This window comes from Chiloscyllium plagiosum, unplaced genomic scaffold (genome assembly GCF_037043375.1).
Source record: "Chiloscyllium plagiosum isolate Xiang-an unplaced genomic scaffold, Cpla_swu_hap1 HiC_scaffold_36, whole genome shotgun sequence".
NCBI classification, from domain to species: domain Eukaryota; kingdom Metazoa; phylum Chordata; class Chondrichthyes; order Orectolobiformes; family Hemiscylliidae; genus Chiloscyllium; species Chiloscyllium plagiosum.
The window spans coordinates 46296862-46316154 of record NW_028270174.1 but is presented as its reverse complement, the minus strand read 5'-3'; the positions used below and the strand labels follow the sequence as shown (position 1 = coordinate 46316154).

Genomic DNA, 19293 nt, shown 5'->3' with positions numbered 1-19293 from the left:
TTAGCATGGCCAATTCACCTGGCCTGCACATCTTTAGACTGTGGGAGGAAAACGGAGCACCCGGAGGAAACCCACACAGACACGGGGAGAACGTGCAAACTCCACACAGTCAGTCGCCTGAGGCGGGAACTGAACCCGGGTCTCTGGCGCTGTGAGGCAGCAGTGCTAACCACTGTGCCACCGTGCCGCCCATTTATTTAAGAGGCAGTATGAATTATAACTATGAATTAGGTTTTTCAATTGTTCTGCAATTTAAAGTACGGTACATAGAAGTGTTTGGTTAGAAAAAGTGATTAGTTGTTAGTTACAATAAAAGTTTGAAGAAATTATATCCTGTCATCCTTTCAGCTTTCAACTAGATGTTCAAATTCCTTTCCAATTGAAGGCTGCTTAACCTTTCAGATGGATGTAGAAAATACCATCACAAGGGAAGTTCTCCTCCGTGTCCTAATCAATATCTATCCTTCAAACTCCAAACACTTGGATTCATATTACACCATTAACGTAATAAAACACCCCAAGGACAATCACAGGAAAGTGAGCAAATAAAATTTAACTCCGCACATATGTGAACAGAAATTGACATAGCATTTCCATCATTAGTGCTACATCATAACAGACTGATGCCATGGAAAGAGTAACCATTTGCTAAAACTGGGTGCTGCAATAATGGACAGCACGCTGGTTTTTACCATCAAAGAGTCATACAGCACGGAAACAGACCCTTTGGTCCAACCAGTTCATGCCGAACATAATCCCAAACTAAACTAATCCGACCTACCTGCTCCTGGCTCATATCCCTCCAAACCTTTCTATTCATGGACCCATCCAACTGCCTTTTAAACACTGTAATTATACCCACATCCACCACTTCCTCAGGAAGTTCCCTCCACATGCAAACCAACCTCTGAAAAATTTGCCTCTCATGTCTTTTTAAAATCTCTCTCCTCTTAGCTTAAAAATGGGCCCCTAGTCTTGAAATTCCCCATCCTAAAGGAAAAAATAGCCATCATTAACTCTACCTATCTATACCCCTCATTATTTTATGAATTCTATTAGGTTGCCTCTTAACTTCCTACACTTTAGTGAAAAAAAGTCTCAGCCTTTCTTTATAATTCAAACTTTCCATATCTAGCAACATCCGGGTAAATCTCTTCTGAACCCTTTCCAAATTAATAATTTCCTTCTTATAACAATGTGACCAGAACTTGACATCTTCTATAAAGCACACCTTCTCTTCCCTCTTTGCAACTCCCTCTTAGTCAGAGCTTCATAAGCTGGCACCTATCAACTCTGATCTTGCATAGGCATAGATGGAGGTAATCTTTGTTGAAACTGTAGGATCCAAAACTGAGAGGAAGTCAGCCAAGAATAACTAAATAGTTAGAGCTCAGGAACAGGCACTATTGAAGCCACAGGGCAAACATAACAGGGGTATTATGAAAAGGAAGAGAAATATTTCGTAATTGTACAAGAATAATCATTTATCTCATAATATCTTAAATTCTCATAACCTATACTAATAAATCCTAAAAACTTTGGTTTGAACTTTAAAGTGTACTAGCACCATTAGCCACTTACTATGCTGCAAAATTTAAACTTATCTAATTGATCGTAGTGATAGTACCAACATCTTACTGCAGTATTTTCCGATGGAGAATTTTATTTTAGGTGAAGGGTGGATTAGAAATTAAAATATAAAAGTTGAAGCCATTACAAAGGATATATGATTCCAGCATAATTTAGTTAGCTTTCTCCAAAGTCACAACTTCTTTTGACTGCATTAGGTCTGTCAAAGATTCATCAATAATTCCAACAACTACTCTGTCTCTGACAAATTCTGATTTCAAAGCTCCATAATCATAAATTTTCCAAGGATCTGTAAAGGTCATTAATTAGATTATGAAGATTCTTCTGGATGCTGAACTCTTCTGTTCAATGTTAGTCTTTCAATAATGTTTGCTCTCATACTAAAGATTTTATCAAAAGGTGTTAACAGTTTTTTCAAAAGTATTTGTGCCTTCTTTTATATTTTGATGTGTAATAGCACCATCAGCAGTCAGACCTCTTGAATACTATAGTATGTTGATATGTTCAGCTCCATGTACAAGGTTCAATTGAAAGCAACTCGGTGTCTTCAAGTTATCAATTCTGCCAGGACAATATTATTTATCCTGCTATTAATGTGATTTTATGCTTCTTACTTTAAAGCAGTTTTAAATTCTGCAGTGTCTGAATGATGCTTTGATCTGCTCAACTCAAAAGTTTAATTGTTCTGCACCAAATAATGCTGATGGCTTTAAAGTTTTCAACCTTGTATTAAAAAATTACTGAATGAATAATAATTCTCTGCTCTTATAGACTCTTCAAATGTTTCAACTGTGCCTATTAGCAATGTTGATGTATCTTCTTCCAATGTAACTGTAAATTCTATATTTTTGTAATGTTAAGTTATTTTATTTTTGAGGCTTTAGGATTTTTCTAATAACACAATACCTCTGTATTTTCGGTGTATTTTCCCTCTTCCGGTGTATTTTCCCTCTTTTTCTTCCCCATGCAACATGGTTATTTCCCACCTTCTGTAGCTGCAGTAGAGGTTTCCTACTTCCTAGAAACAAAATGAGTGGTTTCCCACCTTTCACAGAATGCACATCCCCTTGCACAATTTTTCAATTAAACCTCTGTGTCTGCAGCTCTTCCTGCTAAATGATGGTGCAAATCATCAATGTGCTGACTGACATTATCACAATCTTTAAATTAGTATAAATATATTCTTCCTTTAGATTCTGATTAAAGTATTTTAAACTGCCCTTTAGTGGCAGTATGTGTACACTGCAGCCTCAGTATAAATCAATTTTCTACCCAATTTTGTCTTTTATAGATTAGTCTCATGGACCCTGATCACGATGGCACTGACACATGTTTTGAAGGGTAAATATTCTATTCCTCCTAGCGTTATGTTTTGCACCTTTATTTTAAAAGTTTTTCCCCCTTGCCCACAGGGATTTCTAACTTCACTCATGGAAGCTCTGAATTGCTCCCACAGATCCTGCTTCTGAAAAGATTCTTAACTCCAGATTGTAAATGATTATTACTTTATTCTTAGCCCACACTGTTCATTCTGTTTTTGTCCTGCTGCTGCTTCCATTAAAGCTGCTGACTGTTTATACACTTTGTTGTTGTCAGTGTCTACTTCAAGCAGTAAGTTACTTAAAGTGGTAAACTCACTTATCTTCGGCAATATTTTTCCTCCTTGGATGAATGGATTTTTTCCCCCCCCACTGTTGCCACTTTGAGATATTTATGCAATGTTCCTCACTGTTGATCATCATGTCACATGTTGCTGTACCAACTATTGGTAGGTCGGAGTTGGGGTAGAGTGTTGCCAAACATCCTCCTTTCTATGCTGAGTCCAGGGCCCTATTCCATTAGCAGTGGTAGAAAATAAACCACTAGTGAGTCTTGCTGAAAATGTGTTGCTGGAAAAGCGCAGCAGGTCAGGCAGCATCCAAGGAGCAGGAGAATCGACATTTCGGGCATGAGCCCTTTCGGGCACTAGTGAGTCTTAACAGGATGAGGGATTTGTCTTAGATAACAAGATGTAGTTTATTGCATGGTAGCAATAGGTATTTGTTATATTGATTAGGTGGAAACAATTACAAAAACCACTAGGAGACAATTGAGACCAATGCTCCAAGTACCGGGGAAGGTGGGCAAATCTACTCCCAAAATTTCCCAATTATTCACGAACGGTCACTCACTGTACTAATCAAAGAAAACGCATCCCAATGAATAAAATGAAAGGAAATGGTGGCAGCCTACAGCTGCAATCACAGGCTGGTTTTTGCCTGTATTTGCTGCTGATAGGAAGGTTAATATATGAGCAAGAAATACAGGAGACAAACAACCTAAGATCGGAGGAGCAGTGAATGATCACATATGTACGAGGGGAGTAGGAGCCACTCAGGGAATGGCAAGGCCAAAATACAGGAGCTTATGTCTAGGAGGTGGGAGGGATTTAGAAGGTTATTGTGATTGAGGTCCATTGACTCAGTGATGAACACAAGGAGATTTCGAGTGTAATGGGGAAATAGGAAGGCCAACATGGGATTGGAAAGCTAGAGAGGGACTAAGAGTGGCTGGATAAGATGGGGATAGTTCCAGAGAGCTTGTGGAAGACAGGGTGGCCACACAGTGGGATGGACATAGACAAAGAGCTGCAAGAGGAATGGAGAAATGGCAGGCCACAGTACTGTATAAGAAGAGACTGGAAGGCCAGAAGCCAGATTGGCAAAGGTGGCAAGGCCACAAAAGATGGAGAAGCTACAAGGGGAAAGAAACGGAGGTCTCAAGACAAAATGGGATGGGAGTGGGAGACTGCAAGGATGTATGGGAATAAAAAACTAGAGGCTGCAACAGGACTGTGTGGAAAAGAAGTTGTGGCATAAAGGATATAGGAAGGAAAGGGTAGATGGCAAGGGTGAGCAAGGAGAGAGAATCTGCAAGGTGGAGAAGTGGGGTGTGCAAAGAAGAGACGAAAGTTTCAAATCTGTAAAGAAATGAACATTCGTACAACTAGGAAGCAACAAATAATGAAATTCTTTAAATGAAGGTAGAATCTCAAGCTTAAGGCTACGTATGTCCATTAGCTTTAAGGGGAAAAAAACCTCGTTGTTACATTTTAATTTGACATTGATATTTGAATTGTAGTGAATTGAGTAAAAAGGATAATAATTGCTTGGTTAAAAAAATATCTAACTTGTGCATTTGTGATGGAAATACATTTGTTATGGCCTTATCAGACTGCAAGGTTTAGAGTGATGCTAACATGCTTCTTCTCCAACCACGGACAGTCATATTCAGATTGGAGTCGAGCTTAGTGTAGCTCTTTTCTCAAAATCATTATCTTATACAATAATGGGAAATAAGAAAGTGGTAGAGACATTGAATATTTTATATGTTTTTCTTCAGAGTAGCAGACAGAAGTTGCAAGCCAGAAACAGAGGGCAACAAGAGACTGATAAGAGACAGTGAGAGAATTATGGTTGCTAAAATATGATGGATAATATGGAGAAGTAATGGGAATATGAGTGAATGGACATGGATTGAGGGAAATAGCAGGATGCCTAGGAAGGAAAAGCAAGTGAATGACAGGAATTTGAAAGAGAGTATAAGAGGATTAATTGGATAAAAGATGAGCAAGGGAAGGTTAATTTCTTGTAGCAGTTAGTCATCAATAATCAGTGAGCACAATACATGTTGTAAAATGTATAACTCAATATATTACAATTTCTTTTTTGAGTTCTCGAAGTTTGCTAAGTTTGCAACACCTGATGAACTGTCAGCCCTTCTACACAAGACTGAATAATATTAGTGACAGATGCTGCGTTGGTTTCGAACCATCTAATTGTATGCTTCATCACAATCTATGGAGAATGTGTTTTAATCAAGCTTTTCCTTATTTCCCATGCATAAATCAATTTATTTTCTACCAGTGCTGGCAGATGTAGTTCCTCTTAATCCAAGTCTTGGCATATGCATGATCCTTGCTGATCGCCTTGCAGGCCCTTCTCCATTATGAGATTTTGCAGTGTATAGCAAGTCAAATATCATCCTGCAGTTTAATGTATATTCAAAAGCCTCCTTCCTAACAGTCAAGAAATATCAATTGTTTCCTCAAGATCACAACTTACAGTCTGCTTCATAAGGCTGATTATTCTCTGCATCTGACTCCACGACAGGTCAATTCATGATGTTAAGCTAGGGTTTAAAATATTGATCTAGATTTTTAACTTCAGTAATATGGTACTAATTTGCTGGAGCGAATCATCCTTTCTGTCCTGATTTCAATTTCACTGAAAGAAAACATCATCAGAACAGGAATGGGTTATTCAGCCCCACAAACTGAATCCACCATTTAATTAGATCATATAGTGAATCTTTCAGGCAGCAGTAGCAATGACAAATGAATTACTAAGATGCTCATAAATTCCCCTAACACAATGCTGCTACTTCTGGGTTTTCAGATACTTGGCTTTTGCAGAAATGTGCAGCACAGTGTCCCTCAGGGAACCCTTTGGACGTGGGTAGAATTTGGGGAAAGAGAACAAGCCCCCTTTTTCAGCACCCACAGCTGTATGATAAACTTAGTGGTTGAGACTTTTTTAACGAATGAATGAAAGAAGAGATCAGTGGACGAATGGGTTAGATGGTGAATGGATGAGCAAGTTAGTGTTCTGTACTTCAGAATATTTATTTTCCAAAATTGGCCATCCAGTTCCAGTTCTGCTATGATTCCCAATTCCACAACCTATGTGTCTATTGTGCCAATAATATCACTGCCTCAGAATATGTTAGGATTCTGTAACAGTTCTCCACAATTTATGATTAGTTTTACAAGACCCCATCCTGGTGCCATGGCCTCATAGTGGCCAGTGGGGGATTATAAAATCACAACGCTCTGGTATTTTACTGGATTAACTTCAATGGACAGAAATTCACTGGCAAAACGTATTTCTATCTGTTCAAAGAAGTGATACTAATAGTAAAAACAGCACTGCTGAGATCAATCATGGAACATTGTACCCATTGTAAATAGGGCACAGAGAGGCAGGAAAGGTGATTCCAGATGTTGGGTCATTGAGCTCTGAAGATTAGCTCAGAAAATTAAATTGATTCCTTTTGGGAAACAGATGACTGAGTGAGTACGAAACTTGAGATTTCATAATATGGAAGAGTTGTTATAGTGAACATACTTAAAAGGCATTTCCTGCAAACATAGAAGAAAAGTTCCAAAGCATAGGTTTAAAAAATAAGAAAAATTATATTTAAATAGTGTATTTCACAATTCAGGCCATCTTTAAGTGCTTTACAGTCAATAAAATACTTTAGAAATCTAGTCCCTGTTGTACTATAGAAAATGGCACAGAAACTTTGGACACATCAAGATCCACACTAACATGGTAATGATCAGAATATCTGTTTTAGTCGCATTGCCTGAGAAGTAAATATTGCCATGAGCCCAAGAACAAATTCCTTGCTCTTCTTCAAAATCGTACCATGGAATCTTTTAAGTCCACCTGGAAAAACAGACAGAGCCTTAGTTTTGCATTTCATCTGAATGCAGATTTTCTCAACAGGACAGTACTCACTCAGTACTGTATTGGATTACCAGACTAGATATTTGTGTTAATAATTATTTTAGTTTCAGCCAGATGTTTCTTCATGTTCAATAAATTATTAAAATCTGTGCCTGTTTACATTAGATAATTACTGTAAAATGTATATATTTTTTTTTAAATGGAGGTAGAGTCTCCCATCCTTCCTTATCCTCTGCTATTGTCCTCCAGCAAATGCACACCAGCACTGTATTTACCTGAACCACTTCCACTGAAAAGGTAAGCAGGACGAGCATACCTGATCTTTTGAGGTGATCTGGCATTACAATATCAGGTAAATATTTTACAGATTCGCTACAGTGTGGAAACAGGCCCTACAACCCAACAAGTCCACACCGACCCTACGAAGAATAATCCACGCAGACGCATTCCCTTACCCTCTTATCCTCTATTTACCCCTGACCAATTCACCTAACCTACACATCCCTGAACACTATTAGCAATTTAGAATGGCAAATTCACCTGACCTATACATCTTTGGACTGTAGGAGGAAACCGGAGCACCCGGAGGAAACCCAAGCAGACACAGAGAGAATGTGCAAACTCCACACAGACAGTCGCCTGAGGGTGGAATCAAACCTGGATCCCTGGTGCTATGATGCAGCAGTGCTAACCACGAAGCCACCGTATCTCATTAGTTTTAATAAGGACAGTATTAAAATTTGAAATGTTCATTTTACTTTTGCAGTGTAACTATGGAAACTGTCAGTGTTTGCTCTCATTACTCCTCTAAAACAGGCAGCAATTTTCTGGCACATACATGCACATCTCACCATTCAAATCCAGATGTTCCTGTCAATAATTCACGATTCCCTTGAATTTGCTGTAAAGTCTTCACAGGTTGCAATTAATTAGAAATTATTTAAATGATAAGAATTCAGCTCTTACATTCATATTAAAAATTCCAAAACAGATGATGTATTATTAATGAGATTTAATTGGGTCCCTAATACAGGTGAAGTCATTACCTTTGTGGTGAAGAACCACCTGGGCTCAAAAAAAACTCTTATATGAATGTCACGTCAATATTTTTTCCATAAAGAAAAATTGCATTGTTTTTAATATAATTCTCTTTAAAGTTTATAACATTATGATATCTATTGTGTACATCCCAAAATTTTATTTTATTTTAGTATTCATTGACTCGCTGTCAAAAAGCACAGGATAACTAATACATGTTATTTCAGATTTGCCAACAATGAGAGTTCTACAATGTGCTGCTTGACATTCTTAGAGAAAAAGTGAGGACTGCAGATGCTGGAGACCAGAGTCAAAGAGTGTGGTGCTGGAAAAGCATAGTCAGTCAGGCAGCATCAAGACAAAGGAGGGTCAATGTTTTGAGCATAAGCTCTTCATCAGGAATGTGATTTTCATTCCTGATGAAGGGCTTATGCTCGAAACATCGACCCTCCTGCTCCTCAGATGCTGCCTGACTGGCTATGCTTTTCCAGCACCACACTTTCTGACTCTGCTTGACATTCTTGATGGGTCATCACTCTTGCCGAATGCCTGGATATGCACTGACATGGCCCCAGACTCAAGTTAACAACATAAAGGGGTAAATTCATGATACAGATGGCTAAACGTATGTGGGAGTTTTCTTCAAGGTCAAGAATGTGTGTTGTCACTTTGTTGGCAGCAAGATCTGGGCTGTAAATGTCATTTCAATTTTAACTCCACACTTGAACTGGAAACATAGTCACTGGGTACGTCCGTGTTTTCAGCACTTGCAAAAGCACATTTATCCAGAAAGCAAACACACAAAAGAGGCATACCATTTTAGGTCACCCTCTGTGAACAGTATTCTCACTCCACTGAGAATATCACAGAGAAAATTAAACAATGTAGTCCAAAAGTGCTTAAAGTGATGAACTCTGGCAAAATTGCCAATATACACCAGCTAGTCATTGAATTAGAGAGATGTACAGCACGGAAACAGACCCTTCGGTCAAACATGTCCATGCCGATCACATATCCTAAATTAATGTAGTCCCATTTGCTGGCCTTCGGCCCGTATCCCTCTAAACCCTTCCTATTCATATACCCATCCAGATGCCTTTTAAATGTTGTAATTGTACCAGCACTACTACTACCTCTGGCAACTCATTCCATATACACACACCACCCTTTACGTGAAAATGTTGCCCCTTATGTCCCTTCTAAACATTTCCCCCCTCACCCTAAACTTACGCCCTATAGTTCTGGACTCTATTTACCCTCATCTGACATATGAAAATGAAAAATTACTGAGTAAAACTTTCCTATTCCTTTGTCAAAGTGAATTAAACCCAATCTTCCATTACTTATGAAGTCAAATTCCCCATTCTGCAGCACCTTCCAGTTATCAGAGGAGTTCTGAAGTGTGTTGCGATTACTGTGACTGTTTGCTGGGTTTTCTTTGCCCTCTGTTCAAGATACTCCAGGAGGGATGGTTTGCTTTGCGGCATGGTCTCCTCATTTCTTTTTGTTGTTCCATCCTGACAGACTTTCTGGGTTCAATGGAAGGTTTGTATACAACATTGCTAATAAGAACCTGAAAGATTTTGGTGCATTCAAGTCACAATGTAACTTGTTTTAAAATTAGACCTAATAAGAACAAAGAAATTCAGATTGCTGAAAGCTCATGTGTGAAAACTATCTTCTCAACATGTCTTCCACTTCCAATGATATTCATATATACGTACCCAATCAGGTCATTTTTAAAAATTCACTCGTATGGCATGGGCTTCCCTGACTGGTCAGCATTTATTGCCTGTCCCTAGTTGCCCTTGACAACGTAGTGATGAGCTGTCTTCGAGAACTGTTGCATTTCATGTGCTGTAGGTTGACCCACAGTACCCTCAGCAAGGGATTTCCGTGATTTTGACCAACAACACTAAAGGAATGACAATATGCTTCCACGTTAAGATGGTGAGTGGCTTGGAGGTGAACTTGCAGGTGTTGATGTTTCCATATATTATCTTCTAAATGGGAGTGGTCATGAGTTTAAAAGGCCATCCAATGATTTTTGGTGAATTTCTGCAATACATCTGATGTCTTAAATCGTGTCTTTGGGATCATGAAGGGAGAGGGTGATTAGCCCCAAGTCATGGTCCACATAGGTACCAACGACAGACAGAAAGAGGGATAGGGAAGTAAGGGAGCTAGGGTGGAAGCTGAGAGCAAGAACAAACAGAGTTGTTATCTCTGGTTTGTTACCTGTGCAAAAATCAGGGAGAGATATTAGCTGAACACATGGCTGAAGAAAAAGTGCAGGAAGGAAGGTTTCAGGTTTATGGATACTTGGACCTCATTCTGGGGAAGGTGGGACCTCTACAAAAGGATGGTCTACACTTGATCCAGAGGGGTACTAATATCCTGGATGGGAAATTTGCTTGTGCTCTTCGGGTGTGTTTAATCTAGCTCAGCAGGGGTATGGGAACTGAGGTGTAGTTCCAGTAACAGGAGGATGAGAGGAAGGAAGACATAGACAGGATTTCATGGTCACAAGAGAGTGTGCTGGCAGATAGCAAGCAGGTTTGAAGTGTGTCTACTTCAGCACCAAGAGTATCTGGAATAAGGTAAGGTGAGCTTGCAGCATGGATAGATACCTGGGACGATGTTGTGGCCTTTATGGAGACATGGTTAGAGCAAGGTCAGGAATGGATGTTACAGGTTCCAGCGTTTAGATCTTTAGATTTGGGAAGGTGGTGAAAGAGGCGGAGGTGTGACTTTGTTAGGCAAGGATGGAATAACGGTTGCTGAAAGAACATTTGACGAGGACCCGTCCACTGAGGTGGTATGGACTGAGGTTAGAAACAGGAGAGCAGAGGTCACACTGCTGGGAGTTTTTTTTTTATATAGGCCTCTGAAATGTTCCAGGGATGAGAAGGAGAGGATTGGCAAATCGATTCAGGGCAGGAGCGAAAGGAATAGGGTGGTCCTTTTGGGGAACTTTAACTTCCCCAACATTGACTGGAAATACTATAACTCTAGTACATTGGATGGATCAGTTTTTGTCCAATGTGTACAGGAGGGTTTCATATATATTGAAGGGCTGACAAGAGGGGAGGCCATACTGGATCTGGTACTTGATAATGAACCAGGCCAGGTATTTGATTTCGTGACAGGTGCGCACTTTGGAGAGAGTGACCATAATTCGGTTATGTTTAGTTTAGCGTTGGAAAGGGATCGGTACATGCCACCGGGCAAGAGTTATAGATGGAGGAAGGGCAATTATAATGTGATTAGGCAAGACGTAAGAGGCATCGAATGGGGTAGCAAAATGCAGGGGATGGGGACAATCGAAACGTGGAGCTGGTTTAAGGAACAGATATTGCGTGTCCTTGATAGGTATGTCCCTGTCAGGCAGGGAGAAAGTGATAAAGTAAGGGAACTGTGGTTTACTGACAAAATTGCATCTCTTGTTATGCGGAAGAGGGAGCCTTGTATGACATTGAGGTGAGGTGGCTCAGATGAGGCAATGGAGAGTTACAGAGTAGCTACGAAGGATTTAAAGAGAGAGTTAAGAAGAGCAAGGAGGAAACATGAGCAGTCTTTAGCAAATAGAATAAAGGGGAACCCTAAAACGTTCTATAGATATGTGAGGAATAAAAGGATGACGAGGGTAGGAACTGGGCCAATCAAAGACAGAAGTAAGAAGTTGTGTGTGGAGCCTGTGGAGATCGGAGAGGTGTTAAATCAATATTTCTTATCCGTTTTCATGCAGGAAAAGGAGAATATTGTAGAGGAAAAGACTGAGATACAGGCTATTAGACTTGAAAGGTTTAAGGTTAGTAAGGAGGAAGTGTTATTAATTCTAGGTGTGAAAATAGATAAACCCCCTAGGCCGGACAGGACTTTTCCGAGAATTCTGTGGGAAGCAAGGAGATAGCTGAGCCTTTGACATTGATTACTGAGTCGTCATTGTCTACAGGTTTAGTACAAGAGGACTAGAGGATTGCAAATGTTGTGCCCATTTTCAAGAAGGGCAGTAGAGACAACCCAGGTAATTACACACCAGTGAGCCTTACATCTGTTGTAGGAAAAGTTTTGGAAAGGATTATGAGAGATAGGATTTATAATCATCTAGCAAGCAACCGTTTAAGTGGAAATAGTCAACACGGATTCGTCAAGGGCAGGTCGTGTCTCACAAACCTCACTGAATATTTTTGAGAAGGTGATCAAGCATGTGGTCTATTTGGACTTCAGCAAAGCCTTTGATAGGGTTCCACATGGTAGGCTATTGGAGACATTGTGGAGACATGCGATTGAAGGTGATTTAGCAGTTTGGATTAGAAATTGGCTTTCTGTAAGAAGGCAATGAGTGGTTGATGATGAAAAGTATTCAAAATATTACTAGTGGTGTGCCACAAGGATCTGTTTTGGGTCCACTGTTGTTTGTCATTTTTATAAACAACTTGGATTCAGGCATAAGCAGATGGGTTAATAAGTTTGCAGATGACACTAAAGTTGGTGGAGTGGTGGACAGTGTGGAAGAGTGTTGCAGGAAGACTTGGATAAACTGCAGAACTGGGCTGAAAGGTGGCAAGTGGAGTTCAGCGCAGATATATGTGAGGTGATTCACTTTGGGAGGAATAACCGGAAGGCAGAATACTGGGTCAATGGAAACATTCTTGGCAGTGTGGATGTGCAGAAGGATCTTGGTGTCCATGTGCATAGATCCCTGAAAGTTGCCACCCAGGTTGATATGCTGTTAAGAAGGCATACGATGTGTTAGATTTTGTTGGTAGAGGGATTGAGTTCTGGAGCCGTAATGTCATGCTGTAACTATACAAAACACTAGTGCGGCCTCACTTGGAGTAATATGTACAGTTCTGGTTGTCCCATTACAGGAAGGATGTGGAAGCATTGGAAAAGGTGCAGAGGAGATTTACCAGGATCTGCCTGGTCTGGAGGGAAGGTCTTATGAGGAAAGTCTGAGGGACTTGGGTCTGTTTTCATTGGAGAGAAGAAGGCTAAGAGGGGATTTGATAGAGACATACAAGATCAGAGTGAACAGTGAGAGTCTTTTTCCTCAGATGATGACATCTGCTTGTATGAGGGGGCATAGCTGCAAATTGAAGGGTGATAAATTTAAGACAGATTCTTCACTGAGAGTGGTAAGGGCATGGAGTGCTCTGCCAGCTAATGTAGTTAATTCAGTCACATTAGGGGCATTTAAACAATCCTTGGATAAGCATATGGATGATGATGGGATAGTGCAGGGTGATGGGCTTAGATTAGTTCACATGTTGGCGCAACATCTAGGGCTGAAAGACCTGTTCTGCGTTGTATTGTTCTAATTTCTATTTTGTAGATAGTACACATTGCTGTTACTAAGCACTGGTGATGGAAGGAGTGGATGCTTGTGTATTTAATCAAGCAGGCTGCTTGTCCTGGATGATGTCAAGCTTGAGTATTGTTGGAGCTGCACACATTCAGGCAAGTGGGGACGATTCCATCACATTTCTGTCTTGTGCCTTGTAGATGGGGGAGGATACGCTTTGGGGAGTCAGGAAGCGAGTTGCTTGCTGCAGTATTCCTCACCTCTGATCTACTCTCAGAGCCAGTGTTTATGTTGCGAATCCAAGAACAAAGAATGAATAACAAGTTGGAACAGGCCCTTCAGCCCACCAAGAACGCACTGACCTGACATCTTTCCTCAACTAAAACCTTTTTGCCTCCACATAGTCTGTATCTCTCTACTGAGGAGAAAGTGAGGTCTGCAGATGCTGGAGATCAGAGCTGAAAATGTGTTGCTGGAAAAGCGCAGCAGGTCAGGCAGGTCAGACATTCCTGAAGAATGGCTTATGCCCGAAACGTCGATTCTCCTGTTCCCTGGATGCTGCCTGACCTGCTGCGCTTTTCCAGCAACACATTTTCAGCTCTGTATCTCTCTACTCCCTATCTATTCATGCATTTGTCAAGATGCCTCTTAAAAATTCCTATATATGTGCTTTTCCCACCTGCTCTGAAAGCACATTGCAGTCACTTACCAAAATCTTTTTTTAAAAAAAATTCCCCCTTTTACCTTCATACTATGTTGCCTCAATTTTCATTTCTATACCCTGGGAAAATGACCCTAACAATTTACAGAGTCCATGTCTTTCATAGTTTTTTTTTAAGTCTCTAACAAGTTACCCCTCAACCTGTGGCATTCAAGTGAAAATCAAGTTTGCCAAATCTCTCCGCATAACTAATACCTTCCAAACCAGGTAATTAATACCTTGGTAAATCTTTTCCGTACCCATCTCCAAAGCAGGTACATCCTTCTGGTAGTGTGGGACCACAACTCTATGTAATATAACAAATGTGGCCTAAGTGAAGTTCTGTACAACTCCAGTTCTGTTTCTAGTCAATGGTAACCTAAGGACGTTGATAGTAGGGGATTCAGTGACGGTAACGCCACTGAATGCCAGAAGGCAGTGGCCGGATTGTCTCTTTTTGGAGATGGTCACAGCATGGCATTTGTGTGGCGCAAATGTTACTTACCGTTTATCAGCCCAAGCCTAGATATTGTCCTGATCTTGTTGCATTTGTGACCCTTCAGTATGTGAGGGGTCACAAATGGTGCTGAACATTGCTGATGATTGCACAAAATCCCCATTTCTGATGTTATAATGGAGGGAAAGTCATTCATGAAGCAGCTGAAGATGGTTAGGCTTCAGACATTATCTTGAGGAACTCCTGCAGAGATATACTGGAACTGAATGACTGACCTCCAATAACCACAATCACATTCCTATGTGCCAGCCATAACTCCGATGTTTTCCCTGATATCCATTCAATCCAGTTTTGCTAGGAATCTTGGATGCCAAGTGGAGTCAAATGCAGCCTTGATGTCAAGGGCTGTCATGCTTCCCTCACCTCTGGGATTCTGCTCTTTTGTTCATCTTTAAACCAAAGCTGTAATGAATTTAAGAGCTGAGTGACCGTGGTGGAATCCAAATTGGTCATCACTGAGCAGGTTAGTGCTAAGCATATGCTGCTTGATAGCACTGTTGATGACACTTCCATCATTTTACTAATGGTTGACAGTAGACTGATAGGGCAATGATTGGCTGGAATGGTTTTGTCTTACTTTTTGGTGGACAGGACATTGCTGGGTAATTTTCCATATTGTCAGAGAGACACCATTGCTATAACTCTACTGGAACAGTTTGGCTTGGTGTGCAGCAAGTTCTGGAGTATATGTCTTCACGACTTTTGCTGAAATGTGTCAGGGCCTGTAGCTTTTGCACCAATGCCTCCAGTCATTTCTGGATATCATGTGCGTGAATCAAATTCGCTGGAGATTGGTATCTGTGATGTGGAGAACACTGGACGAGGCTAAGATGGATCATCTAAGCAGCACTTCCAGCTGAAGATTGCTGTGTATTTCAGGTATAACTGACTTCCTGCTACTATAGGAAGCCAGAAGATTTGTCATGGCAGATGAGAAGGCATTACCTTCTGAATCCCTGCCAAAGTTTATTCTCCAAACGGTCTAAGGCTGCGAATATGGCATCATTAAGGATAGAACCCCCCACCAAACTTCCCAACTAAAAACAAAACAGCAAATGAATTGGCTAAGCAGGGGACCCATGAAGAATAACCATTCCAGCCCCTCATTTCGGAACAAAAAACATTGTTGCAGTGAAGGCAAACCAAGGTCAAAGCTCTGGTACAGGCTCAGGGCATATAGGAGGACAAGTTAAGTACTAAGGACCGACTTATTCTCAAAGATGGACAGTATGTGGAATTGGTCCAGAACTGAAATATAGAGTGGTGTATCAATGTGTCCAAAGTCATCAAGGAACAGAAACCATAACTGACAGAATTAAGGGATTGTGTTGATACTAGAAATGGGCAAAGACATTATATCAAGAATTGTACCATTTGCATCCAGAACTTACCAAACAAAAAAGCAGATTTAAGACATTCTAAACCTGTAGCAGGACCATGACTAACCTTCAAACAGACTATGTCAGCCCCTATCAACATGTAAAGACTCGACAGGACAGAGCCCAAGATTGAAGGCTCTGCCACTAGATAACTGAGAATTCTTTTAGATAATGCAATGGCTGCACACAAAGTAGCAGTCAGCAGAATGGCAAAAGCACAAATTGGAACAAGGCTTACTTTGAATGGAAAGTGAATCTAGTAAACTACAAGGGTAGCGGGGTGATGTTACAAATTTTCAAGCCGGGAACTTGCCTTTCTCCAGATCTTCAGATGCCCACCTTATGGTGGACAAGGCTGGGCCATGTGCAGTATTTTGCTGGATAGAGGATAAATTCAAATTCCTGATTGAGGACCAGCCCAGGATCCTGGACCAGTCCTGGACACAGTTTCTCCAGAAGCCTCAACCTCAGGAAATGAACCATAGCAGACCCTACCAATTCCAGCCAGAAGAGGCAGGCCTCAGCATGTAGCAGCTCTGAAGTAAAAGGGATGGTTAGAGGCAGTCTGCCCAACGAAATTTCATTTGTGCCATTCTAGCCCAGAGACACAGACAACCACCAAGATGTGTTGAAAGGGCAAGTCCCCAGCAGCTAGTGCCCTCTCCACCCAAGTAGGCCTGATTGGTGCGCGCGCGCGCACAGACCCCTCCACTCCACTCCACTCCACTCCACTCCACTCCACTCCACTCCACTCCACTCCACTCCACTCCACTCCACTCCACTCCACTCCACTCCACTCCACTCCACTCCACTCCACAAAACCATCTTGGTCATAGAAGAACATTGTCATAAACCTCTGCTAGAGAAAGTGAGGTCTGCAGATGCTGGAGATCAGAGCTGAAAAATGTGTTGCTGGAAAAGCGCAGCAGGTCAGGCAGCATCCAAGGAACAGGAGAATCGACGTTTCGGACATTCCTGAAGACCTGCTGTGCTTTTCCAGCAACACATTTTCAGCATAAACCTCTGCTACCACAGTAACCTGAACTTTGGTTATATAATGTTACAGCATCATATAATATGATAGATCTCCCAGTAATCATGATTTTGGCTAAGTGCAACGTACTTTGAATTCCTAACAGGAAACTTACAGCAGGTCCAGACACAAATTGCAAATGTGTAATGCAACAAAGGGATGTGACGGACTCTGAAGAGCAGGGAGAGTGGCAACAATGCAAACCCTCATTCATGACTTGAAGTAGTACTAAAGATATGATGGTACTGGAATGCTTTGAAATTAAACCACTGTCGCAGGACTTGGCAATGATACCGGCTAAACTTCATTTCATGACCAAATTGGTGGCTCATGCAAAGATTCAGTTGGTTCTGAATTGAGCTGAAGTGGTAGGGCCATCAAGACAAACTTAGGTGCCATTCCTGGGGGAAAAAAAGATACATAAGATGGAACAATAGACTCAGCTGTAAACAGCATAGGAAGAAACGTACAGAAGCTGCACTGTTGAATCTCCTGATGGAGGAACAAGACCATAGTTCTACACACTAATATTATTTGCAAAGGACCGCAAGCATCAGGAAGATGACGACCAAAATTCTTTTATATAAATCAGGAGATCTTATGACACATGGATCGTAAGCCAAACCAAATCATCCTCACTATCATTGGATTTACTATACAGCGAAATTAAAATATTCAATTACCCTCCAAACTGCCTTATTGTTCTTAATGGAATTTATGAATAACAGATTTTGGATACCAAGTGTATAACTTTTAACAAAAAGCAACAATTGATTATTAATCATGTAATTTTAATTCTGATATCTAAAACCCAATCTTTTTGGTTCATAGCCCCTTTGAGACAGACACAGTTAAGGGTTAAAATAAACATTATAATTTGCGAATTTCATTGAGCAGTTCCAAACAATGGCTCGGGAGCCCTCATGAAATCCTTGAACAATGGGTTGTTCACAGGCAAGTGGAACTGCATATCTTGCTTGAATTTCAAAGTCATGGGTTAATGTAACCAGCTTCAGTAGCTGTCAAGATAACTAGGGCAAAACTAGAGAGAGCAAAACAAAGCTTTGATTCTGAAGCTTCTAAAAATCTCATTACCTACTGCTAAATTCCAGTCAGAACCAATTCTCCTTTTTTTCTCTTTTCAATCAACATTCTCTCTGGTTGGCTGGACAGCACTGGTCCTCCCTTAATTGACCAATTCAACATCGAAGCATCTGCCAGCCCTGAGAATAGCAACAACTTGTGACCAACTTGACTCACTGTCCTTAGATCCGTAATTAAATTGCATTATTTTCCAGGACAATCCCCAACAGAAGACATCTGTCTTTGTTGTCTGCTACGTTCAAAGTTCAATTCTTAACTTAAGCTCACAGTTCCAAAACTAAAAAATGAGGTAAATGAGATAAAAATAATGATGCTCTCTATAGAGATCACAGATCTTCTACCCAATTTTGGGCTTTTTAAACGAAGGAAGAAGCTCTGCTTTTTAGATTGGGTTACTGCAGAACGTGATAAGCATATAATAAAAATAGAAATAGTCATTCGTTGAGGTGTGGCACACAGAGTCAATACTTTAGGCTTGCCTTAAGAGGATCAGAAATACCCTGCTAAGCTATGGAACCTGCTGGAGAATCAGCTTCACATAAAAGCAAACATTAGAATTCACCGTTTGTGAGAAGATTTGTAGCTCGGGTGCTCGTTGCTGTGATTCTGTTCGCCGAGCTGGAAGTTTTTGTTGCAAACGTTTCGTCCCCTGTCTTGGTGACATCCTCAGTGCTTGGGAGCCTCCTGTGAAGCGCTTCTGTGGTGTTTCCTCCGGCATTTATAGTGGCCTGTCCCTGCCGCTTCCGGTTGTCAGTTTCAGCTGTCCACTGTAGTGGCCGGTATATGGTGTCCAGGTCGATGTGTTTGTTGATGGAGTTTGTGGATGAGTGCCATGCTTCTAGGAATTCCCTGGCTGTTCTTTGTTTGGCTTGCCCTATAATGGTAGTTTTGTCCCAGTCAAATTCATGTTGGTTGTTGTCTGCATGTGTGGCTACTAGGGATAGCTGGTCGTGTTGTTTCGTGGCTAGTTGGTGTTCGTGGATGCGGATCGTTAGCTGTCTTCCTGTTTGTCCTATATAGTGTTTTGTGCAGTCCTTGCATGGAATTTTGTACACTACATTAGTTTTGCTCATGTTGGGTATCGGGTCCTTCGTTCTGGTGAGTTGTTGTCCGA

General features: G+C 40.9%; 1 protein-coding gene across 2 annotated transcripts in view; it reads right to left on the bottom strand.

Annotated features, from left to right (window-relative positions):
* Nucleotides 1-19293, bottom strand: part of glrbb (glycine receptor, beta b) — a 228152-nt gene that overhangs the window by 185531 nt on the left and 23328 nt on the right. The window lies entirely within an intron of this gene.